The sequence below is a fragment of the Quercus suber genome, unplaced genomic scaffold (genome assembly GCF_002906115.3).
Source record: "Quercus suber isolate HL8 unplaced genomic scaffold, Cork oak 2.0 scaffold_285, whole genome shotgun sequence".
In the NCBI taxonomy this organism is placed as follows: Eukaryota; Viridiplantae; Streptophyta; class Magnoliopsida; order Fagales; family Fagaceae; genus Quercus; species Quercus suber.
The window spans coordinates 280,284-306,912 of NW_027069741.1; the positions used below are offsets into that span (position 1 = coordinate 280,284).

The 26,629-nt window shown below is 37.3% G+C and overlaps 1 long non-coding RNA gene and 1 pseudogene across 1 annotated transcript; one reads left to right on the forward strand and one right to left on the reverse strand.

The window, feature by feature from the left end:
* The first annotated feature begins 6,383 nt into the window (after nt 1–6,383).
* On the forward strand, nt 6,384–7,035 carry LOC136071105 (uncharacterized). Its single transcript, XR_010632421.1, has 2 exons — nt 6,384–6,440; nt 6,736–7,035. It is a non-coding gene; the product is annotated as an uncharacterized LOC136071105 (long non-coding RNA).
* A 973-nt stretch (nt 7,036–8,008) lies between these two features.
* Nucleotides 8,009–21,560, reverse strand: LOC111997170 (probable indole-3-acetic acid-amido synthetase GH3.6; annotated as a pseudogene).
* Between the last annotated feature and the right edge of the window lie 5,069 nt (nt 21,561–26,629).

Consider the following 26,629-nt stretch of genomic DNA (forward strand, 5'->3'; position numbering starts at 1 on the left):
TCTATTGAGCTGTGTTTTTCTATATATAGTTGAGGTTCGATCCGGTTTGCTTAAATTTAAATATCTCTCTATCTCTTCTCTCTCGATCCAAACCATTTATTTTCACAAAATACCTTCTTCCTTTCTCAATTTCAGCCTTTTCCAAGCTTGAATCCTTCGCTATGTGGTCTCTATCTTTTCTTTTCTTTATCTTTCATGCATTTCATGCATTTTAGACCCAGTTTTTTTTTTTTTTTTGGGGGGGGGGGGGGGGTTTTGGGNTTTTTTATTTTATTTTATTTTATTTTATTTTATTTTATTTTATTTTTTATTTTATTTTATTTATTTTTAGTTATAATATGAAAGGGAGAATTTAAACTCTAATACTATGGACACACCAAAAAATTGACAATTAATTAAAACAAAACATTATGCTATATTAGTTTTAGTTTTAGTCGACACTTTTAATTGATAAGAATTAACATTCTACTATTTTAGTGGTGTAATTAATATTGTCGGCACTTTAATATGCCATAAGAGTTTCATGCGATTAACAAAACTTTAATGGTGTAATAATTACACTTCTTGTGGACACTAACAGTAATGGAATACTTACAAATTGGACAAAATGGGCTTTTGCCCTTTTCGGACAAATTAAATAGTTTTATACCTCCTTTTCCAAACTAATTAGGGAAATGTCCATCTTTTAAACTCATAAATCGAGTTAAAAAAAAAAAAAAATTTGAAGCCCTATAATGGCGTTTTAAGGAGCCTATAATGATGTTTTAAGGACCTATAGTGGTGTTTTTTAACTCAACTTCAATGAAATCGAGTTACAGGCAATTTTTTTAATTGTAACTTGATTTCATTGAGGTCGAGTTACAAAACGCCACTATAGGGCCTTAAAACGTCACTATAGGGCCTAACTCGATTTATCACAAATCAAATTTTAAAAGAAGGGTATTTCCCAAATTAGTTTGGAAAATGGGGTATAAAGCTATTTAATTTGTCCGAAAAGGGCAAAAACCCATTTTTTCCCTTACAAATTTGTTAATTGTCCATGCAATGGTTCTCGATCATGTCCCTTGCTAATGTGAATGCTTGGTCATCTAATCCTAATTTTTTAATACTGACATAAACTTTCTCGTGATATTATAATATAACTTCCAAGTTCCAACACTTGGAAGCTAACAAATATTCTCATTATAGTCCTAATAAATATTTCCATTACAGTCATACATAGTCAGGGTTAGGACAAAAGTTATATGCTAGGTTTTGGGATTGGTGGGAACAATGAGCCAATCGTACAACGAGTTTCAAAAAGGTATTTGCTAGTAGCAGTAGTACTAGAAAGGTTTTTTGCATGGAAAGGGTTTTTTTTTTTTTTTTTTTACTCTAAGATGTGTTATTTTGTGTGTGTGTGTATATATATATTATTCTGTTGCTTCACGTTCCATGCTATTTCAAGCACAAACAACACTAACATGAAAGCTCTTATTAGACAAGTAGTCATTACTATTATCTTTTCCTTTTTAATTTCCCAATTTCTTGAATTTACATAAATGACACCAATTATTTTAAGTAGTATGTAGCCCCGTGCTACCACACGGGAATGGATATATTATTAATCATGAGTTTATTCATGTTTAAAAGGCACAGTTAAGTCTAAATTCATATTATTAACAAAAAAATTTCATTAACAAAACTTAGCAGTATATATATTTTACACAGAAAGATGAACCTTGATGACAATGTTTATTTAAAAAATCCATTCACACTTTTGAATCTTCAATCTCTATTGGTGATTGAAAATTTCATAGCTTAAAAAATTTAAAATTAAAAAAAAAAAAAATAACCCTCAGAGTTGTACTCATTTTGTAGTTTTACGATGGGTCATTTTGTAACATGATGGACATTTGTGTAAAGAAAAAACCTCTGAAGTTCCATGGCTGATAAAAGAAATTCTCTCCAATCTCTTTTTATAGAGAGATGAGTTTGTGCATGTTTTTATATATCCTTCATAGTTGTATTATCACGAAGTAGGTCCAATAAATTTAGATTGGTACTACCGATTCCCAAAGCATGAGTGTTTAATGTGTTATTATTTTCATCTCATTGGCTTCTACACATGACAGCAAAATTAAAAATAATTAGATTGTACACGTGTATAGTAAAATTAGACTTCAATTTCATATTCTAATTGAATAATTGGAATGATAATATGTGATAGTAACAACAATAAAAAAATTCAAATAAAATTTCGGATTAAATTGTAACAATCTAAATAAAAAATTCCGGTAGAAAGATAGGGTGGAGTGATCCACTCCAAGAAGGCGACCAAACTTATGTAAATATAGAATAATAAATCTCTCTCCGGAAAATTTACATTGTTCATAACCTTTACCTTCACTGAAAATTTTAAAAACGTAGTGACTCACATCTACCATCCAGACATCTACAGCTGGGTCCTCTCCAATTCGTGTGAGATTCCATTGATCACTAGGTTCCCTTGCAGCCTGCAAAAATTATCATTCATCGGTCCACAGCAGTGCTTTCTTCATTGTTATAGGTGCCAAACCTGAACAAAAAGCCAAATATAAGGATAGTGAATTTTAGGCATAATGTGTATCTAATCACATATTAGCAATTTATAACAAATGTAAAGATGCAAATTTTGTAAGTGAATAGTAAACAAAACTCAGTGTCAGAACCAAGAAGAAAGCACTTTAATCCGAAACTCAGTGCAAATGTAAAGATGCAAACTTTGTAAGCAATTTATAACAAAGATGCAAACTCTGGCTTTGCTATCTTTTTGGAAATTATGCAATGTACCCAAACCAAGTTCTTTTCACTGATATTAATCTCTTTGGTTTTCACGTTTAACTGCAAAATCAAGAAAAAACTTAATTAGCATAGTAACTCACTTGACCTGATACATAGAAGTGGTTTTAATGAGAATGAGCCCACATACATTTAGCCACATGATGCAAAATTCAAGTTCAATTTCACCGATATTAATCTCTTTGGTTTTCACATTTGACTACAAAATCAAGAAAAAACTTAATTAGCACAGTAACTCACTTGACCTGATACATAGAAGTGGTTTTAATGAGAATGAGCCTACATACATTTAGCCACATGATACAAAATTCAACTTCAATTTTAGATTCTAGGCACATGGCACAAAATTAGAACTCTAATTAGGAATTCTAATTTGGTGTGTACATGTGGCACACAATTAAAATTCTAATTTGGAATTCAATTTCACACTCTCTCTACTTCACCTATTATTATTATTATTATTATTATTATTATTATTATTATATTTATAGACTTGATCGTTTCAGTTGTTCCTAGCAGTGATTGATTAACTACTTTATTCATTTATCAATTTTTTTAGAATATAATAATTGATTAAAGTCAATCTAGGTCTAAATTTACTAGAATTTTTTTTCTTTTAATAGTATGTTCCTTTCAATTGATTAACACAATACCCATCACACGTTAAATTTGATGTTAAATAAACACACGGTGCACCGGAAGCTAATTCCAAAAACAATAAAAGAAGCTAGAAGCCTAGTGCCTAGTGCTTAGAGCCTAGAGAGGGAGGTGAGGAGGGTTTGAGCATATGAGAGGACGAGTTGAGAATGTCTGAGCACATCTTTGTAGAGATATAAATTCTCAGTTTGAAAAAGTAAAAAGTAAAAAGTATTGGGCCTACCGCCACACCCATTCCATTGTTCATTAGGTTTTACTTTATAATGGTGGAGTTTATGAATTCTACTGTTAGATCTTAATCACATCAACTACATACAGAGACATATGTGTACATACATACATATAAATCACAACTTTACTAATCAATTTAAATCACACACAAAGCCATCAAAATCTCAAAGTGAAAACTACATTCAATTACTAAACTATTTTGCTAATGTATCATGTAGGGCCACGATTTGTAACCCAAGCCCAAAAGATGTGGGATGTGAGCCTAATGAGCTCAATACAATGAATTTGTAGAGAGTGGGTGAAAGAGTTGGGCTATTTGTAAATTAAACAACGACTAATAAGGATTTAAAAGATGAATAAGTACAAAAACACACTTGAAACTTGATTAAATTGGTGTCCGAGGAAATGAACTATGAACTAAATTACTGTTCCTGAAAGCTAATATAATCCTTAGTGCTATAGTAAATCTTTTTCTCTCTTTTCTTTCTATTTCCTCCGATCTCCCTCTTTTGGGAGGTCTTTTACATTATATAGTTTCCCTTCAGACCATATTGATCGTACACTTGTTAATCATCTAAGCTTTCACTTGAGTACATGTCCCATCGAACATCTTCTTTGGTTCTCTATGAGTGGTGGTAGCTGAGATTGCACTGTTCAGGAGTCTTCTTCACATAAATGCGGCCAGAAAAGTTGCTGCAGTGCATTTAATGCGGTGGTAGCAACTTTTGCTTGTAGATATTTCTATATTCTTATCACCTTTGTATGTGCCTGAGGTTTATCCTTATCATTGGAGCTTCCTGGAAGTTTACCTAAATTGCCCAAGTACCTACTTAACCGATATTCATCGTATCCGAGAAGGATACACTCCTCGGACTATATTCTCCCATCCTTTACTTACGAGATTCTCCACTCTGGGGCCTTTCCCAATCATTTACTCCTCCTCGGACATGCCCACATCCTCAAATAGGACCCAAGGGCCCAATATACGAACTTGGGCTTTTATCCCCATATATCATATATGACAAAAAAAAAATTAATGAATTGGAAAATGGAAAATTTACGTTCGAATAAACGTGGCTATGGCTCTCCTAAATGAAATATGGCCAAAAACTCTATCAATTCCAAAGAATGAATTGGAGAGAGAGAGTACCAATTTTCTATAGCACTAGTAGTGACCATGCATAATGACTCACTCAGTAAAAATAGGGTAAAAAGAGGGAAATAAGATGAGAGAATAGGGGAATGATCATATAAATAGAAAAAAATACTGTTAAATCCCAAGTGATTCGTTTTAGCAACAAAACACAATGAAAACCCAGATGACCCAAAACCAATGAATCCTAGCTCCAACAAAAAGCCATTTGTTTCTTTTATGTTAATTCCAAGTTCTAAAACAAAATTACTTACATTTCACTATTTCCTCATTTCAATCATTTATTTACTCGTTTCATTCCTTTATAAACTCCTAAATAAAGTATAAGGTATAGTATACTTTAATTTTTCCCATTTGATGTCTTTGCAATTGTTCTTGGTATTTTAAGTTGTACAAGCATTTCGAGTCTAGTTATGTCAAATTGTAAATAAAAACTCTCGTAGATTTCCTTGTTTGCACTATCCTTTTGGAGTTTCTATTTTGCAAGTTGAAGTGCACATGGATTACTCGCATATGTTGGCAATGTTGTGTACGCCTTCCCTTCCTTATTTTGTTTCCATCGGTTGAATGTGCTACTTGTCTTCATTCCCTTGTGGGCTTTTAGCACATATTTGAATTGGAAACATGGAAAGGTAAGTCTCTTTAGGGATGAAAGTTCTATTGTTTATTATTTGATAGGGTTAATGGTTTTAATTTATTTCTTGAATTCATATACATGGCATGGAAATTTGTGACATGGTTGGGTTGTGCCATTATCCCATACCTAGATTTAGGGATGTTGAACCGAGTTTGGGTTGGGTATACTTCACCCAAAACATTAATCAAGAATACTTGGATCCTAATACCCACTAAGGGTATGTTTGGTAGATTGTAATAAGTATTGTAATGTAATAGTTATTCCTATGATTTAGCTATTCTTTAGTTTGGTTATGTTTTTATTACAAGGAATAGTCATTCCTTATAAATAGCTATTCTTCAAAATGAGGAATAATTATTCCTCTTTAAAAGGTTGTATTAGCTATTCCTTAATAAGTGCAATTATTTCAAAACTTAATATATTTCCAAATAAACAAACTTTTCATATACATCTAAGAATTATAAAAATAAAAAATCATAAAAAAATTATACATATCTCTCTTAAATTTAAAAATAACAATTTTTAAGGAGATATAATTATATGAGTAAGATATTTCCTAAAATAAATGTTAAGTTTCATTCTAATGTTATAACTTACAACCAAATTAATGGATAGGTTTAGTTATTACATTACAACACATTTTATTACTAGCAATAAAGATTACAATTCATGTCGTAATCTCCATTCAGTGAACCAAACGTACCCTAAGCATTTGTACTTAACTAGCTTGTAACTTCATGCATATGCATGGATACACTTAAAAATATACAATAAGATACATAATATAATTCACACACACACACACACACACTATATATATATATATATATATAATTTAAATACTATTGATAGTCATTTTTATATTTTATTAACTCTTTAAAAAAATTTGTGCATGGCTATGTTCCTACACTTTCAACTTTCTTATGAGCTGGAGCACCTATGGTAAAGCTCTTCCTTTTCATTTAAAAGTAGTATTAGTAATTAGTATGGCAATACTATATTAGGCAAGTTTACTAGCTTAGCAACAAAAAATTTTAGTATGGAAATATAAAACAAGTTTAGGGAATCACAACATATACAAAAAACAGTTTAGCTTGTTGGAGTGATGAAACTAAAAAGAATTTGAGCAGTCTGTTAATTTGAACAGGGATTTTTCACAAAAATACCACCTAACTCTATGTTAGGATGACCTTAGGAGATCATTAGATACCACTTAACTAGTGTCTCTGGTTTTCAGGTACCTTCCTTCTGTATGCAGCAATCAATGCACTGGCTATATTGTTTGTGATCACGATTGTACCTGAAACAAAGGGGAGGACTCTGGAACAAATCGAAGTAGCCATTAATACAAAAAGTTATTCTTCTTCTTCTTCATCTTCTATTTTTTTTCTTTTTCTTTTTTCTTTTTTTCTTTGGAGGGTAATAAGAATGTTCTATTATGTTCCATTACCCTATTTTTGCATTCTATTTATTACATATTTATCAATATTCAATTTATTTATTTGAGGTCATCAACAACAAAAATTTGTCAAAGACACTTCCTTTTCCTTTGTCCAAGTAAGAATTGGGTGGGAAGATGAAAAAAAAAAAAAAAAAGGAAATAAGGACCATTTCGCCTGAGGAAATCTTTTTTGAAAGTTCGACATGGCTACATTAGACATCTCAAGCAAATTCTCAAAACTACCAGAATATTGTAATGCTGTTGTCAGAAACAATTGAATGAATGGATGCTATTGTATTAAGAAACAAATTTTATTCGTTCAAGATAGAAGTAAAAATGTATTGAAGCAGGATTAAGAGAAAAACAAAGCCTAAACCTTTAAACAAAGATCCAATTATCATAATAAAAGGAAAGTTTACAAGCAAAGTAAATAAGGCGTTTATGAATTTCCCAGAGTAATGCTAAGTTGGTAATTACTGCACTAGCCAATTTGTATGCATTCACGAGTCCCCTATTGTTTGCACAAAAAAACTTGATTTCTAGTTATTGACATCCTAGCCATCAAAGAGCTACGAGATGAATGAGTTTTTACATCAATGGAAAATGCTTAAAATGTTCAATCAATGCTGAAATTTGACTCAAAATGTCAGACTAAAAAATGATATTCCAGACAGCTCCCTAGGTTTTTAATTTTGGAAGATGGTTGATCTTGCAAAGGCCTTAATCAATGTTGATCATTTTGAGAGTTTCTCCTAGCTTTTCAAGCTAATTATTGCGTGCATTACTGGAGATCACAAATTTACAAATTAGCTTACTGAGAAACGTAGCTCACCTGTCGAAAGCAACTTACAGACTCATTTACGTTTACTGGTCAAGTACATTATTGAGAGAAAAATAATACAAGCAAAAAACAGCAAGGAGAATCATTCTTACATATATGTTCAGTTACATTAGTTCATGATTTAGGATCCAGCTAATGCTTCATGTAAAAGAATCATGAACTGTAATAACGAAATGGGACTATACTGCCTCTTCAGAAAAGGATTTCAATCTAGTGATTAAGTCTTAATTAACCATCCAAAGATATAGTAACAACAATACATCTTTCCATGAAGTCAACAATTTGGTGATTTCTTATAATCTTGGGTGGTTTATATTGACTAGCTGGTGCTCCATTCTCAATGGCTACCAATGATAGTCTATCAAAGCTACCTGGCTTTACAATGGATACTGCCAAAGGACCTAATTCACCTCTTTTCCTCTGCACCATGTAAATGCCTCCCAAGCTATCCTCAATAGAGGAACCACACCTCTTGAGAATTTCAATTGACTCTAACTTCTCTTCTGGCAAAATCTTACATCCCTATCTAACTTCTATATAAAGCTTCAAATGCTTTGGGCTCAACATTAAGTCCAAGAAACTTGCAAACTCTGAAATCTCCGCTGCCATATCTTTTCTGATGACCCTTTGAAAACTTTCCATGGCAGACATCAAATGTTTCTCAGTTATTATCTCGGATGAAGTTTTAGGAGCTCTCATCACATACTCCACTTGTGGAGCAGAATTATAGAAATCAACAACTCTCACAATATCACCTAAACGATATCGGTAGAATCCTCTCTATGTAGTGACAACCACTTCATACATCTTGCCTTCCTCCACACCAGAAATGTCCACCGTTTCTTCAACAACATTGATCTCATCCAAAGCAAACGGAAGAAACTCAAAGTAAGCTGCAGTTGGAAGCAACACGAATCTGGTTGTCTCGGGAGGCTGCATAATATCCAAGTTGATACCCACACAGCATTCTAAAGCAAAGTAGTCTCCACCTAACAAAGGTACCTCTCCTGCATAGTGCTTAAGCCTTGGATAATACTGCTTCATACTCCCTGTGGTAACACACCTAATGTACCGCACATTAGGCCACAATTTACACACTATCCCACCCCAATTATTGTCCTCACAAATCACCCGAATTCTCCTTGACAATTCTGGTTGAGGGCCCCCAAAAACTTCAGTAACAGAATCTTTCATCACAACATCGAAAATCTCTGAACTTGGGACCCCATGTTCAAGATCATCACATAGCTGCTCCCACTTAGACTCTAAAAGACTAAACACATTGATCAAGCTTATGGCATATGGGGCACGAATCCCATCAATAGAATCAGAGTTTCTAAGGCCACAAAGAAGGTGGCAATACATCTGGTGCTCTAAGTTTGACCCAAGAATGACTTCCCGGGGGCTTGAACAAGAGACCAACTGAGACCAGTTCGCCCTACTGCTATGCATAGGATATGAAGAAGCAACCATAACCTTAAAACCACCTTTGGTATTTGTTATATTATCGGCATAAATAAACCATAGGACCTTATTCATAGACGGCCTAGGAGGAAGTAACCTATATGATAATTCAAATTCATTTGTTATATAAAGCCATACTGTATGAGCACATTTACTGTAATATAAACTACTAGTCACTAACCCGTACGATGTCTTAGAAATACTAAAATATTCCAATTAAGGAGTGGTCAATTCAGTAAAGTTCTTAAAAATATTAAAAAGTTTTAATTCAGGAGTGGTCAATTCAATGAGAAAATGAATGTCACTATTAATGTTTTTGGAGGGTTGAGAGAAATTTAGTTAAGATAAATGGACCTTTTTGCTATGGATTTTAAGGAATTAGTCATACAAATTGTTAATTACGACACTAATATTCAAAGGAATACACAATTCATTAGAATGTAAATGATTTGAGTTAGGCAGCCAAGGTGTGTGTGTGTGTGTGTGTGTGGTGATCTTGTCTCATATTTCTTAGTCTACCAACAAAATTTTGAAAAATAATATGATGTTTAAACATTGGTTGGTTATTGCCTGCACAACAAAAAAGTTAAAATTTCCAATCAAAATATTACATATCACATCTAAAAGAAACACTAACAAAAAGTAAAAATATACGACATGCACTAATAACAAAAATTTGTAATATTTGAAGAGTTTTGCAAATCAACTTAAAAAATTCTTATTAAAGTGGTCAAGGGCAGCTTCACTAACTATATTTTATCAATATAAATAACCTTCTTCATAAGACTTTTGCTTAAATTATCATACTAAATATGAGAAAACAGGTGCAAGCATATTGTTGTTGACTCTACACTGTATCTAATGAGTTTCTCTTGGATTGCTTCGTTCTTCTCTCAGGCTTAACAGCTAAAGCTCCCCCATCATAACGTTCTTGCCTTGTAAAACTTTGCAGACAAAAGCAGAATCATTGCACCTTTGTTCATCTCTCAATAATTAAGATAGATAGCTAACTTACACATTTCCAGAATTTTCATTTTCTACTTTTGTAGCCCCCAAAAAAAGTTGTCCTAATTTTATCAAAAGCTTACCTGCCATTAGTATTAAAATTCTTAGTTTATACACCATTAGTATAGATACAAATTAATTTAAGAGTAGCCTTGTTTTAAAAAAGCCATAAAGCTCAAATATCACCAGCAACCAAATAAATGAAATCATTGCTCAGTACTAACAGTAAAATTCTCATTAATCTAGTGCAATATAGAACAAATGTAGATTTTATAAAAATATCCTATAATACTCATACAATATATCTTACTCTCATATTTATGTGCTAAATGGTTTTGCTTTAATATATAAACATAATAAGGATTTGTGTCAATACTAATATGCTACAAACCTAATGTAGATTTTGCTCTCATATATTTTGTGCCTAAGTGACAAAATTCACAAAAGTCCCATCTAGTAGTTTATTGAAAAAGGAATGAAATAAAAAAATAATTAAAAATCACAAAATGAAGAACCAAAAATCAAGAACATAGAGGGAGATTGTTGGAAGCAGAATTAACGAACCTAGCATGAATTGTGAAGAGTCAATTGGTAAGATTTTAGACTCGATTAGAAAGGAAGCAACTCTAAAAGTTGAAGCTCACAAACTCTCTTGCATTGTTTTTGTACCTCCTGAGGTAGGGATACCAAGGGTTTTACTGGATGAGCAACTAATAGACCAAACAAATCGGCCTGTATTTCAACCATCAATAACACACCCAAAATGAAAAAAAAGTCTAAATAGATTAAAATGGAAGATGGCAAAAGAACTTAACAATTTATATACCTAATGGATAAAGATGAAAAGCATATATTAGCAATACAAATATAAGCATATACTACTTATGCATAAAGATGAAAAGCATTGTCAGTAAAATCATTTGGAGTACAAATATAATAGCAATACTATTAACCACTATTCAATTGGCAAAACTAAAAGTTGTTTTGGCAATCAAACAATCTAGACGTAAAAATAGCCTTTTACCTTCCACAGCCTTAGGGTGTTACCTTTAAAAGCAGTAGCCACAATGATACCTTCCACATCCGCTTTTTCTAACAAAGACAGCACCACCTTAACAAAAAAAAAAGTTCCCATGAATTAAAATTCCTAAGCAAATATAAATATCCCCATAAGCAGACCACTCAACAATAGGAGTATAGGACTACTATATTAATAGGGAATATTTTCCTCAAAGTGAAAGCTTATCTGTTAAAATTCAATGAACCCTTCACATTTAAGTTAAGATTTAAAATAACTTTCAGTAAGGATGGAAAGTTTTCTATTAGATTTTTTACCTTGTACTTCCTAAGTGATGGAAAGTTTGGTTTAGGCATTTTTACAAACACTTTGGGGAGCAAATAACACAGTCACCAACCAAAATCTTCAACCTGTAGTACAACTTTTGATAGGCCACAAACTGAATGACCCCTTGTGATTTAAACCAATTAATTAATTAGTCAAGTTGTTAATTAATCAATTAATCATGCAAACGCGTGGAAGCACAAACAAATCACCAATAAACTAAATAAGCAGCAGAAAATAAATAACACAGTAATTTGTTTACGAATGGGGAAAACCCTTGTGGCAAAAACCCCACCGGGTGATTTTCAGGTCACCACTCCCGAAACTCCACTATTATCAAATCAAGCAGTTACAAGTAAAGGAATCCCAAGTACCTTACCAACCTACAGTTGAACCCTTACCCCAATACCCAATTGGACTTGATCTGTAGTGACAGTTCCCACCTTTGATGCACGGCTCCCAAGTACGTGACTAACCAATGCGCGGATCCTAGTACGCGACTTCAAACACCAACTTAGAAGAAGAGGTTGGCTGCAAAGTTCTTCAGTTCATCCTACATGATGAAGATCAGGAAGATGCTTGGTCACAAAACCATTTGGTGCAAAATACACAGCAACTTCTTCAGAGAAGATGAACTAGGTCAAGAACTTCGTCTTTGATCACAATTTGCTTAAACAGAGATTGCTCAATATTTTTGCAACTTTTGTACTATTTGACGGCTCTTAAAACAATCATTTTATATGTTTAGGGTTTGGAGAAAAAAATGCCTAAAAGCATATTCACGGATCCCAAGGAAATCAAATCAGAAAATTTGACTTTATAATTCTCGACAGATAGCAGGTGTCGAAGAGCTATCGAGCAAGTGTTGAGATTTAATGAAATTGCACTTCAGCTTGTTTTTTCTTGGACAGACTTGATGACTTCAACACTTGATCTTGAAACCTTGTTTTTTGAAGTATTAAAAACACCTAGAACTATCCAATTACAAGTAGAGTGCATTTTGTCAAAGGATTAACCAATTTACATAGATAAATGACATATGTTCTTGACAAGTGAAAACACATATGTCCTAACAATCTCCCCCTTTGGCAATCCGTGACAAAACCACAACAAACAAATGAGCATATGAGAGAAGTCATAAATCACTCAACTTATATTCACTTGTTGAATACAATAAAATCTATCCTAACACAAACTCTTGAAAAAATTTGCAAGAAGAGAGTTTATGGCAAGTAGACTTTAACAACCTGTATTTCTGAAACACTTTAAACAAAACTCGTCAAGGCATCTTGTGTGAAACAGAAATAATAGATTGCATACAAGTATAATGAACATGTGCATAAAGATAGAGAAGAAACAACACATGAAGAGAGAGGTGAAAGAAACATACATCCACATATAGAGAAAATAAGTACAATGTATGTAAAACTGGTCACAAGACCTCATATACAAGATCAATGTATCTAAAGAATAGAAAAGAAAAAAAGATACATCAAAAACCTCATTACATCCCTCAAAATATCAACACTCCCCTTATCAAAAATGTCCTATACTAACTCTCCCTCTAAGATGACTACTTTCATAACCCAAAACTACTCCCCTTTTTTGTCACGAGTGACAAAGGGTAGAGTGTTATGTAGACATCTCATCAGTAGAGCTAGCATCTCTATCATCATCATCCGAAGCGTCATCATCATCATCATCCTCAGAGTCTGAAGCCGCTGGAGAAAGTGGTGAAGGAGTAGCCTTAGGAGCAAAACCACCGATGGTCGCCTGCCATCGTGCAATACGACCAACACGAACATTCACCTGATACAACTCAGAGGAGAGTGTATCGAGGCGAGCATCCATACGCTGCAGCTGCGTCATAATGTCTCCAAGAGATACATCGCCCGTAGAGGAAGAAGGAGCAAATGTAGATGGAGCAGATCTAGATGCAACTGAATGGGAGAGAGGAGTGGAATCCGTCTGTCTCGACCTAAGCTGAGCCTAACTACGTTTTACGATAGCAGCATCTATGGCACAAATGTGTGTGAAGTGGTCGGACACAGGAAAAGGAATAGAAAAATGGCGTAAGATCCTCGTGATAGCAGAAGGAAAGATGAGCTTATCACGGGATGCCAAATCTAGATGAACATCTATGATAGAAAGGATAAAATGAGAAGAAAAATCTATAGTAAGATGCTTAAGAAGAGATAACAAAAATTGAGCACGAGGCTCTATGATGGAGTTGTAGTGAGAGAATGGATGGAGTACAAAAGTCATCACCATGTTTAGGAATCTAGGATCTTTAGCAAAAGGTCTACATGATGTGTACTGACGCTCACCCCAATCAGCTGGGCACTGACAAAAAGCAGAAATGAGCTCATCTTTGGACATAGTCCTCAGACGCTCACAGGAAGGATAGTCAGGAAACTCTATCCTAAGAACTCTAAGCACATTTGCAACTAGCTGCGGTGTGACAGGAATGCGTGTACCTCGAATGCGAGTGAAAAAGAGAGGTACTGAACGATCAATCCCGTGCATGTTGGAGTAAAACTCCTGAATAAGCATGAGAGGACAAGTGACCGGGACGGCACACAGTGACTCCCATCCCCTACTATGAATGACAGAGGGAAGGTTAGTGTCGGCGAAGTCCGCCAAAATGACTTGGCGTTCCGAATGAACACCTCGTCTAGAAAAGTTCTCCGAAAATGCCTTGTGGGCATCTCCATCACGGAACCGAAGATTTAGAGGAGCAGAATCAGAAGATGAAGAAGCTCCAGAACGTAGAAGGTTCCGAGCCGGAGTGAATTTACGTGTGGGTGCCATAGACACTACTAATGTAAACAGAATGAGAAAAAGATAGAGAGGGAGACAATCAGAAAAGTCCCAAAACAGTTCACATATATCAAATATATTGAACAATAAGTATGTATGCATGGGGAATGCATGGGCATGTGATATGCAAATTAAAAAGCATCATGGGCTTAGCCCAATCCAATCCTACTAGTACACAAACATAGAACACACATCTAAATGCATGTAAATATCATTCTAATGCACATGAAATGCAATGTATGACATTTTGAACACATTTAAGTGAAAACCCAACCCAAAATTACAAGAAAAACTCATTAATTTTGAAAAACCCCAAAAATTTTCAAAAACCCTAAAACCTAAGCTTTAAAACATGAAATGCATGAAAAAGGAAGGAAAATGAGATCTTACCAAGTGATTAGAGGCAAGGAAGGGCTGAAAATCAAGTGGGTTGAAGATTTGAGTGAGAAAATCAAGTTTGGAAGAGGAACAATTGCGGACAGATCGAGAGAGATCGAGAGAAATGAGATTAGAATTGCGACAGAGCTTTAAATAGGAACCTCAGTAATTATCGACAGCTGAGGTGTCAAGAGGTATTGAGTGAGATGTCGAGGTAGGTGTCGAGAAAAAGCACGTCGACAGCTGAAGGTGTCGAGGAATGAACACCAGAACCAAGAACAGAAGCTCGATCGATCGACAAGGTATCGAGAAGGTATCGAGGAGATAGGAACTTTCTCAATCGATCCACAAGGTGTCGAAAAGGTGTCGAGATTGTGATAAGAAAAAGGCTTGAGAAGCTCAACAGATAACAAGGTATCGAGGAGGTTTCAAGGAGGTGTCGAGCTAGCTTTAAAAAGCAGTTTTTCGAGAAGTGAAAAACACAAACATGAATGCAATTCAACATACACCTCAACCATTGATCCAATCAACATACAAAACTCTCAAAATCATCTCTCAACAAAGAATTAAGCACATGAATCCTTAAAAATACACACACACACTAAACAAGTCAACCAACTTTATTTTTCAAAAATAAGTCAAGACAGTTTAGTAAGCATACATTAGCACATGTAAACACTTGTGATGGCCAAATTACATTGTACCTGCACATGTATCAAAAGTAGTAAAGAGTATTGCGTGTTGTGTGTGAAAAATATCGCAAGATTGCATATATGTATACATATTATGATGATCTGAGATATGAGAAAATAACTTTAACTCAAACACAATCATAACTGTTTGATGGAGACTATCACCTTCGAGGTACATCCTATAACTCCCACATCTCCTAGAATATACACTTGCAACCATATTTAAAGCATTTTTAATCTTTTTGCTTTTTATTTTCTTTGCATGTTTTCTTTTATTTTAGCATACCATACATGAGCGTATAAAATAGAGAAAAGAAATACCCAAGATGTTAAGCATTTGACATCACACTTTTGCTATGCCAAAGCATACGAATGTCTTTGACACTGCAATTTTGCTATGCCGAAGCATACAAGTGTCTTATTATGATTGGCGGGCAACAGTGATGAGATGGTTATTTATGCCTTTCTCTTAAGATTTTCTAGTCCTACCTGTCAAAAAGAGTGATATAAGTGTTAAGCTTTAAGAGATAACTTAATCTTACTCATCACAAACAAGAGCCACAAAGCTTACTTGCTTAGTTGTGCATAGAGATGCTCATTTAAGCTACAAGAGATACAAAGTTTAGAAAACTCTGTTTCATTGGCCATCCAAGGTACACAAATACCAAAGCACACAAAACACACACTGTTTTTGTATTTTTTTTTTTTTCTGATTTTTCAATTTTTTTTTAATTTTATATTAAAAACAAAATAAACAAAACTGAAAGTGAACACACAAAAACATGTTAGACAAAGCAAAGCATAAAACTAGACTGACTCAACAAAAATGCAAAACACACAAGCAATGCAACAAACAAAAACAAGAAGATAGAAGAATGTGATAAAATCACTTAGAGTCCTTTTTCTTCCACACCTTGGAAGAACCTTTCTTTTGATTGAACCCTTGAACCGGTTGTGAGGGGGAAGAATTGAAACCGTTCAAGTTCGAAAGGAACATGAGGGCTTTCAGAAGATCTCCAAGAGGAGCAAAAGAGGATTGAAGCTGATTTTGACTTCCTGATGCTATCATGCCGTTGCTCTATTGAGTGGCTAGCCACTTGTAGCAATTTAGTCGAGTATAACCGACAACTCCACAATGATGACAGAGATGCTGCTTCTTTTGTTTAGACTTTTGAGAGTTATCCTTCTTAGCCCTAGGGTTATTAGCATCTTTCTTATCTTGCTTAGGGGGTGCTCCTAAGATAGATTTACCCTTATCTAAGTTCTCACTAGCTAATTCAGTTTTAACATTAGTGTTCTCAATATCAGTATTATTAGCAAAAGAAACAAAAATAGTAGCACTAGTAAAAGCAACATGAGAGGAAAAAAGATCATACCCTAAACCTGTTCGATCTGAAGCAGATTTTTGAATGTTGAGCATCTCATCAAGCTTTGCACTTGAAGTCCTCTCCAATTGAGCTCTGATTTGAAACAGCTTCGCTTCAAGCTTCTTGGTATTCTCAGCCAAGAAATTGTTCTCAAACCTCAGTGCACCAATAGTTTGATTCACCTCATCAAACTTTGTGGACAACTCTTCACGATCAAGTTCCACATCATTGAGTTTCTTGGTGGCCAACTTATACAATTTTTCATGCTTCTCAGAGAACTTGTAAAGCTTCTCATAGGCTGAATGGATATCATCTTGATCATCCATCTTCTCGAATTTGGCTCCACCAGTTCTTCTTCTTCGTCTACATCTTCAACAATCCCTTCAGTAGGATTGACTGTGGCAGTGAAGGCATTCAAAATTCTGTCATCCTCATTGTCGGAATCATCTTCGGGCTCAATGTCACTCAAAGTTGCAGCAAGTGCCTTACTCTTCCCAATACTCTTGAGATATGTCGGGCATTCATGCTTTATGTGACCGAATCCATGACATCTAAAACACTTTGGTCCTGCAGGAACAGTATACTAACCACCATCCTTAGCATCCTTCTTCCCTTTGTCTTGGCTCTTAAACTGAGAAGAACTGGATTGTCTACAGTCCTTGTCGAAGTTCCTCTCATTGGCATTCTTCATAAACTTTTTGAACTGCCTTGTAATGTAGGACTTCATCTTGGAATCTTCATCATCGGAAGACTCATTTGTATCACTGCTCTTTGCCTTCAAGGCCATGCTCTTGCTTTTACCTGTTTTGCCAATCGTAGATAGTCCTAGCTCGTAGGTCTGCAAGTTTCCAACTAGATCAGTTAAAGGAATTTTGTCAATATCCTTTGATTCTTCTATTGCTGTAATCTTGGCATGGAATCTCTCAGGTAGAGATCTGAGTACCTTCCTTACAACCTTGGGTTCAAGGATGGTTTCCCCAAGATTGAAGGCTGAGTTCACTATGTCCTTGAGCTTAGTATAAAACTCATCAAACGACTCATCCTCCTCCATCTTAATCTCTTCAAAGCTTGTAGTGAGCCTCTGAAATTTTGAATCTTTGACAGCCTTTGTTCCTTCATAGGCTGTCTGGAGGATGGTCCATGCCTCCTTAATACTTTCAGTTGAGGATACCCTCTTAAACCCCTTATTGGTGACCGCGCTAAATAGGGCATTTAACGCTTTGCTGTTGAAGTTTGCCGCCTTGATCTTGGCGTCATCCCAATCGGACGGTTCTTCTTTTGGCTTGGTCCAGCCAATCTCTACAGCTTGCCACACCTTCTCATCTAAAGACTGCAAGAAAGCTCTCATGCATACTTTCCAGTATGTATAGTTAGTGCCATCAAATAAAGGAGGTATGATAAATGACTGTCCTCTATCCGTGACAAACAGGAGTCAATGGATCAACACAGCAGAGATTAAACCTAATCAGAGTGTGCCTGCTCTGATACCACTTGATAGGCCACAAACTGAATGACCCCTTGTGATTTAAACTAATTAATTAATTAGCCCAGTTGTTAATTAATTAATTAATCATGCAAACGCATAGAAGCACAAACAAATCACTAATAAACTAAATAAGCAGCGGAAAATAAATAACACGGTGATTTGTTTACGAATGGGGAAAACTTTTGCGGCAAAAATCCCACCGGGTGATTTTCAGGTCACCACTCCTGAAACTCCACTATTATCAAATCAAGCGGTTACAAGTAAAGGAATCCCAAGTACCTTACCAACCTACAGTTGAACCCTTACCCCAATATCCAATTGGACTTGATCTGTAGTGACAATTCCCACCTTTGATGCACGGCTCCCAAGTACATGACTAACCAATGCGCAGATCCCAGTACGCGACTTCTAACACCAACTTAGAAGAAGAGGTTGGCTACAAAGTTCTTTAGTTCATCCTACACGATGAAGATCAGTAAGATGCTTGGTCACAAAACCCTTTGGTGCAAAATACACAGCAACTTCTTCAGAGAAGATGAACTAGGTCAAGAACTTCGTCTTTGATCACAATTTGCTTAAACAGAGATTGCTCAATGCTTTTGCAACTTGTGTACTATTTGACGGCTCTTAAAACAATCCTTTTATATGTTTAGGGTTTGGAGAAAAGAAGGCCCAAAAGCATATTCACGGATTCCAAGGAAATCAGATCAGAAAATCTGACTTTATAATTCTCGACAGATAGTAGGTGTCGATGAGCTATCGAGCAGGTGTCGAGATTTAATGAAATTGCACTTTAGCTTGTTTTTCTTGGACAGACTTAATGACTTCAACACTTGATCTTGAAATCTTGTTTCTTGAAGTATTAAAAACACCTAGAACTACCCAATTACAAGTAGAGTGCATTTTGTCAAAGGATTAGCCAATTTACATAGATAAGTGTTATATGTTCTTGACAAGTGAAAACACATATGTCCTAACAACTTTAAACAAAATACAAATGTATAAATAGTTACTATGTATTTAACATCTAACCACCGTAATTTATCATACACACAATGAAGTATACAAAAAATTTCCAATACCAAGAGCAATATAAACAAAGAAAAAGTAAGAAAACACAAAAAAGACACTTACAATGTGGTTCATGTGGGTGTGAGAGTATGCAAACTTATGCAGGTTTTGTGGCCTACGATTGACAGATCCTTCACCAGTAACTTTGTTTTATATTCCTAACACTCTCAGCTACAAACCACCATCTAAAAAATACACATAATTTAGTAAATTGACACAAAATTGAAATAGAAAGGAAGGAAAAATCTACATTAAATAGAGGCCCAAGAAGGACAGTAAATAAATAAAATTTACTAAAATTAACAACAATTTATAGCATAATAACATATTACCAGTAAATTTTATTTATTTCAATCCACCTAAACAAATAAAGACCAATAAAATTATGTATATAACACCAATAACCTAGAGGTCAGAGATCAGTTCATGTTTTGTGTTTTTCAAAGAAAAGATGGAGAGGTTGAGAGAGAATTAAAATACCAGCACTGGTAGTGGCTTTGGCGGCATATGACGGTGGTGGGAGGCTGGCACTTTTTGCCATTGAAGGAGTGTGAGAGTGCCCATGGTATACGGTTTAAGGGTTTTGAGAATTGAGAGAGGCAGAGGCTAGAGAGAACGGCAAAAGAGAAGAAACGGTATAAAACCTAAGATAAAAATAAAAAAAAATAAAAAATAAAAAAAAATAGTGGCAGAGCATTGGGTTCAGGTCTTAAAAAGGTTTTATTATCTGACCCCAAAAAAAAAAAAAAAAAAGGTTTTATTATGTTTTTTTAACATCCTGCTGATGTGGAAAATTGTGGAAGTTTCAAAAGTTTCGGTTTTATATATATGTAGATAATGGTACATATATAGATCATAAATAAGTTACTACCTCCGATGAATTGCACTGCTACCCTGGTGAGCTATGAACGAGGCGGCTCTCGAGAGCTTTGAGTCAAAGTAAGGGATCAATTTGGTCTTCATGGTACTTGCTCCTGAGCTGCAATCCACACGTTAGAGTTCACATTTTCAAAACATAATAAAAAATTAATTCTTTTTCTGTCATAAAATAAAAATAAAGCTGAAATATACTTTTTATCCCTAACACTTAGCCAAAATTTGATTTCATCTCCAAATTTAAAATTTTGTAATTTTGTTCTTATAAATTTAGAAGGTATCATCGAAATCAAGGTAGCCTAGAATAAATTTAAATGACAGATGGATGGAATGATCAAATTGATAACTTTCATATTTTCAAGCAAAACATATTATAGTAAAACTAAATCTTGGATTCTGAGGCCTATTAAATTTCAATCTCATGACTTGTGTGAAATTATTATTATTATGTGATTCTGTTTCATGCTGGGCTAAATTGCTATTAAACCTTAGTGATTAGAAAGATTAAATGAAGTTGGTTTATGATTCAAAGGCATGGAATTCAATTGTTCGTCCATGATGAGGGCTGAATGAGGGAAAAATGTACGGCGACAGATCCTAGTGTGACGGGCCAGGCTGTTCACTGTTTATAGCCGTAAAATAGACGAGCCTATTGTGTGCAAGACCTGTTGAGGACGGATCCGTAATGAACGGATGGAGTTAGATGGATTGATTGGCCATAGGTCAGACAGAAACTCTTGATAGGAATACTTGCAGCACACACCATAAAATCTTAAGGGAAACAGAATCCTAATGCAAGGAGGATTCTAGAGGTTACGTAATAAAGATCTTCTCTATAAGGAAAAGACTTGTCTATCACGTTTTGGACTCCTAAAGAGGATTTTTACAAGGAAAGGATTTCGACTCCAAGTAAAAGAGGTCAACTTTCGACCATTATAAAAATCCCAATACCCTCACAAATCGAGGTACGCGTAATTGACCATCTCTAACACTCTGGAGTTGTAAAAGATTCTAACTTGACTTTCGAAGGGTATTTGGCCGGCACCACACTGATGCTCTCTGTTTAGATCTTTCTCCTTTCTTGTGTTATGCAGGTTGCATTCCGAATGTGCGAGTACGTGTGGCTTACTAGTGGTTTTTTCGGCATCATCAGTTGGCACCGTCTGTGGGAAAGGAACGAGTAATCGGTCGTTGTTTTATCCCTGAGATAGAAGAGTTGCATGGTGCTCACTCGCTCGATGGCAACCACCAACGACATCCAAGGAGAGGAACCACCCATAACTGCCCTTGAAAGACAAGTCTGAACTCTCACCGCAGTCGTGGAGCGTCTTACCAAACAAAACCACGACCTAGAAGAATAGCTGCGCCAGAAAAACGTAGCACCAAAAAATTAGGGGGAGGACCAGGAAGGTACTAGTGCCATGCGAAGAGATCGAGAGGGGCATGAAGTTAGCAATGCCCCAAGCAGGCCAGAACGGCAAAACATGAGCCTCCCATCCCTCATGGATACGGCTCCACCTCCTATTGTCGCGGAGATGCAGGCGATGAAGGAACAGATAGAGGTCATGATAAACACCCTCAAGGGACGAGTGTCCAGTGATCTTGACAACCTAGTCAACCGAACCAACTCTCCATTCACCGCCCCCGTCAACTCCTTTCCCCTACCGCATAAGTTTCGGATGCCATAGATAGAGAGTTACGATGGAGTCAAGGATCCTCTAGATCACCTGGAGACCTTCAAGACCTTGATGCATCTTCAAGGGGTGCCAGACGAAATCATGTGCAGGGCCTTCCCTACAACGCTGAAGGGTCCCGCGAGAATATGGTTCAGTCGACTGACACCAAACTCCATCAACACTTTTAAAGAGTTAAGCGCTCAGTTCACTTCACACTTCATAGGGGGGCACAGGTACAAGAAATCCACGGCATGCTTGATGAGCATCAGGTAGAGAGAGGACGAGACACTGAGATCCTACATAAACCGCTTCAATAAGGAAGTGCTTTCGATCGATGAAGCCGACGACAAAATATTGGTAGCAGCCTTCACAAACGAGTTGCGAAAGGGTAAGTTTTTGTTCTCACTATAAAAAAACAACCCCAAGACCATGTCAAGAGTACTCTACAGGGCCACTAAGTACATAAACGCAGAAGATGCGCTACTGGCCCAGAAAGAAAAACCCAGGAAGAGAGACTGACAGGGAGATGCACGGCAGGATCAAGGGCAGAAGAGACCAAGAATAGGAGACAGAAAGGACGAAAGGTGCCCTAAACACCAGGGAGGAAGGTTTGCAAACTTCACACCACCAAATGCCCCAATAGACCAAGTCCTGATGCAGATCAAGGACGAGGGGGCACTAACGTTTCCAGGGAAGCTAAAAAGCGATCCAAACAAGCGACCTAAAGACAAGTATTGCCACATCCACCGTGATCACGGTCATGACACAGCCGATTGCTACGACTTAAAACAACAGATTGAGGCCCTTATCAGATAAGGGGAGTTGCAGAAATTCGTCAGCAATGAGAGAGTAAATCCCAATCCTCGAGAGCAGGCCCCCCGACGGGATAATGAACGTCCTAGACCCCCCATCGAAGACATAAGGATAATTGTAGGGGGAACCGCGACTACTGGCTCCTCCAAAAAAGCTTGAAAGACGTAACTCAGGACGGTCCAGAACATCCAGCTAACGGGCTCCGTACCTAAGACAGCACGGAGGAAAAGCCCCATCATTGGGTTCTCCGAAGAAGACGCGAGAGGACTTCACCACCCTCGCGAAGACGCACTAGTTGTCAACATACATGTAGGGGACTACAATGTTCACCGAGTGTTGATCGACAACGACAGCTCGGCTGACATCCTATACTATCTAGCGTTCCAGCAAATGGGGATTGACAGAACGCGATTGATACCAACAAATGCCCCTCTGGTCGGTTTTGGAGGAACAAGGGTATTCTCGTTAGGCTCGATCACACTTTCAGTGACAGTGGGTGATTATCCTCAATAGATCACGAAAGACGTAACATTCCTTGTGGTCGACTACTCGTCCGCCTACAATGGTATTCTCGGATGACCCACACTTAACTCGTGAAAAGCGACAACATCGGCATACCACTTGATGATAAAGTTCCCTACAAATTATAGGATTAGGGAGTTGCAAGGAAACCAGGTGGCCGCCCGTGAATGCTACATCGCCATGCTAGAAATGGAAGATCACCAGCAGACCATGTGTATAGAAGAGCAACGGACCATAGTGGAGCCAGTTGAAGAATTGGAAGAGATAGCACTCGATAAATCAAGGCCTAAGCGAAAGACAAGGATAAGGACGCTTGCCAGCCAACCAATACGTCAAGCCCTCACAGCATTCCTTATAATAAACCAAGACGTATTCGCGTGGAGCCATGAGGACATGCCCGGGATTGATCCCCCAATTATGGTTCACAAGCTTAACGTGAATCCCGCATCCCCACCCATCCAACAGAAAAAGCGAGTGTTCACTCAGGAACAAGACAGAATGATAGCAAAAGAGGTCAGGAAACTACTAGAAGCGGATTTCATTCGAGAAGTATATGACCCAGATTGGTTGGCGAATGTAGTCATGGTCAAGAAGGCTAACGGAAAGTGGCGAATGTGCGTCGACTTCACGGACCTCAATAGGGCGTGCCCGAAGGACAGCTACCCCCTCCCTCGGATAGATACTCTGGTAGACTCAATGGCTAAACACCAACTCCTAAGCTTCATGGATGCCTTTTCAGGCTACAATCAAATCAAGATGAAGGAAGCTGATTAAGAGAAAACTTCCTTTGTCACCAGCCAAGGACTTTTCTGCTACAAGGTGATGCCATTCAGACTCAAGAACGCAGGGGCGACGTACCAGAGGCTAATGAACAAAATGTTCACACACCAGATTGGGAGGAACGTACAAGTCTACGTTGACGACATGTTAGTAAAAAGTCTACACAAAAATGACCACCTAGACGACCTTAAAGAGACGTTCGACACCCTTCGGTCATACAACATGAAGCTAAATCCAAGCAAGTGCGTGTTCGGAGTAACGGCGGGGAAATTCTTGGGATTTATGATGTCCCAAAAAGGTATAGAAGTCAACCCAGAGAAGATATGGGCTATCATGGAGCTAATACCACCAAGGATGGTGAAAGAGATGCAAAGCTTGAATGGCAAAATTGCAGCTTTAAACAGGTTCGTCTCAAAAGCGACGGACAAATTTCTACCATTCTTCCACACCTTAAGAAAGTCATTCGAATGGACAGATGAGTGCCAGAAGGCATTTGAAGACCTAAAGAAATACCTTGCCTCCCCACCATTGCTCAGCCCATCCAAACTAGGGGAAGAACTCTACCTCTACTTAGCGATTTCGCAAGCGGCGGTCAGCGTGGCCTTAGTAAGAGAAGAGGAAGGATCTCAACAACTCGTCTATTTTATAAGTAGGGGCTTCCGGGGGGCAGAAGAGAGGTACCCTTAGATGGAGAAGTTGGCCTTCGCACTAGTGACTGCAGCCCGAAAACTCAAGCCGTACTTCCAGGCCCATACCATCATAGTCTTGACGGATTAGCCACTAAAAAGAGCCATGAGTAGCCCTGAGGCTGCCGGACGAATGGCTCTGTGGGCAATAGAGCTAGGCAAGTTTGATTTACAGTATTGCCCATAAACTGCAATAAAGGGACAAGCTGTGGCAGACTTCATCGCTGAATATACTCAATCAGAAGGCAAGGGGACAGACGCCCTCAAACAATAAAGCATCCACACGGACAGATCTTCAAACAGGCAAGCTGGAGGTGCCGGTGTGGTAATCCAAACCCCTGATAGAGATAAAATCGAATGCATGATTCGACTGGACTTCCCAATAACCAACAACGAGGCCGAGTATGAGGCATTGGTGGTAGGGTTAGACCTCGTGAAGGCAGTAGGTGTTGAAACCATGGTTGTACATTGTGATTCCCAGGTAATAACAAGTCAGATTAATGGCGTCTACGAATGCAAAAATGAAAGGATGAAGAAGTACTTGGAAAAAGTCAAGAATCGGATCAACAACCTCAAAGTCAGATTCGTTCAAATCCCAAAGGAGGAGAACGAATGTGCCAACCGGCTGGTAAAAGCAGCCTCGGCAGAATTTATGCTAGTACCAGATCATGTATTGTCGTTCGTCCAAGTTTCCTCAATTATTGACGACGAAACGAAAGTGCAGGAGGTGAATTTTGAGAAAAATTGGACTATGTCGTTAATAGTGTACTTGAAGACAGGCACATTACCAGAAGGAAAAGACGCAGCCAGGAAACTGAAAGTCCAAGCCTCACGATTTGTGCTGATCAATGATGTCTTATACAAAAGGAGATTCTCGCGACCTTACCTAAGGTGTTTGGGTCGCGAGGAAGCAGACTACGTAATGAAAGAAGTCCATGGGGTATCTGTGGAAACCATTCAGGGGCACGGTCCTTAGGGCACAAATTGATCCAAGCAGGGCACTATTGGCCTACCATGCAAAAAGATGCACAAGCTTATGTCAAGACTTGCGACAAATGTCAAAGGTTCAGTAATCTGATCAGGCAACCAATCGAGGAACTGACACCCATGGCGGCCCCTTGGCCATTCGCCCAATGGGGACTAGACGTCATGGGTCCCTTCCCGACGGCATCAAGGTAGCTAAAATTTTTGGTAGTTGGTATCGACTACTTCACTAAGTGGGTAGAGGCAGAGGCCCTAGCCACTATGACAAAGAAGAACATCTAGAGTTTTGTATGGAGAAATATCATATGCAAGTATGGGATACCCAGAGTACTCGTCTCCGACAATAGAAAGCAGTTCGACAACAGTGCATTCAGGGACTTCTGTTTGGGGCTAGGTATCAAGAATCACTACTCGTGGCCTGTACACCCACAGGCCAATGGGCAAGTCGAAGTTACGAATCGGTCATTGCTCAAGATCATTAAGACCCGGCTCGAGGGGGCTAAGAGCATTTGGCTTGACGAACTACCGAGCGTCTTATAGGCATATCGTACCATAGCAAGAACACCCACTGGAGAAACACCGTTTAGACTAGCATACGGAAGTGAGGCTGTCATTCTAGCAGAGGTAGGGCTTACGAGCTATCAGGTGGACAACTATAACGAGGATAAGAACAAAGAGGCCTTGTGGCTTCAGCTAGACCTGGTAGACGAAGTCTGGGCTACAACAATGTCAGACATGGAGATTTTTAAATCGGAGATCTTGTGCTACGGAAGGTAATGGGAGCTGCTAGAGACACTTCACAAGGAAAGCTCGGCCCAAACTGGGAAGGACCATACAAGATCTCATTATGGCAAAGGAAAGGGACCTACCACCTCAAAACTATGGAT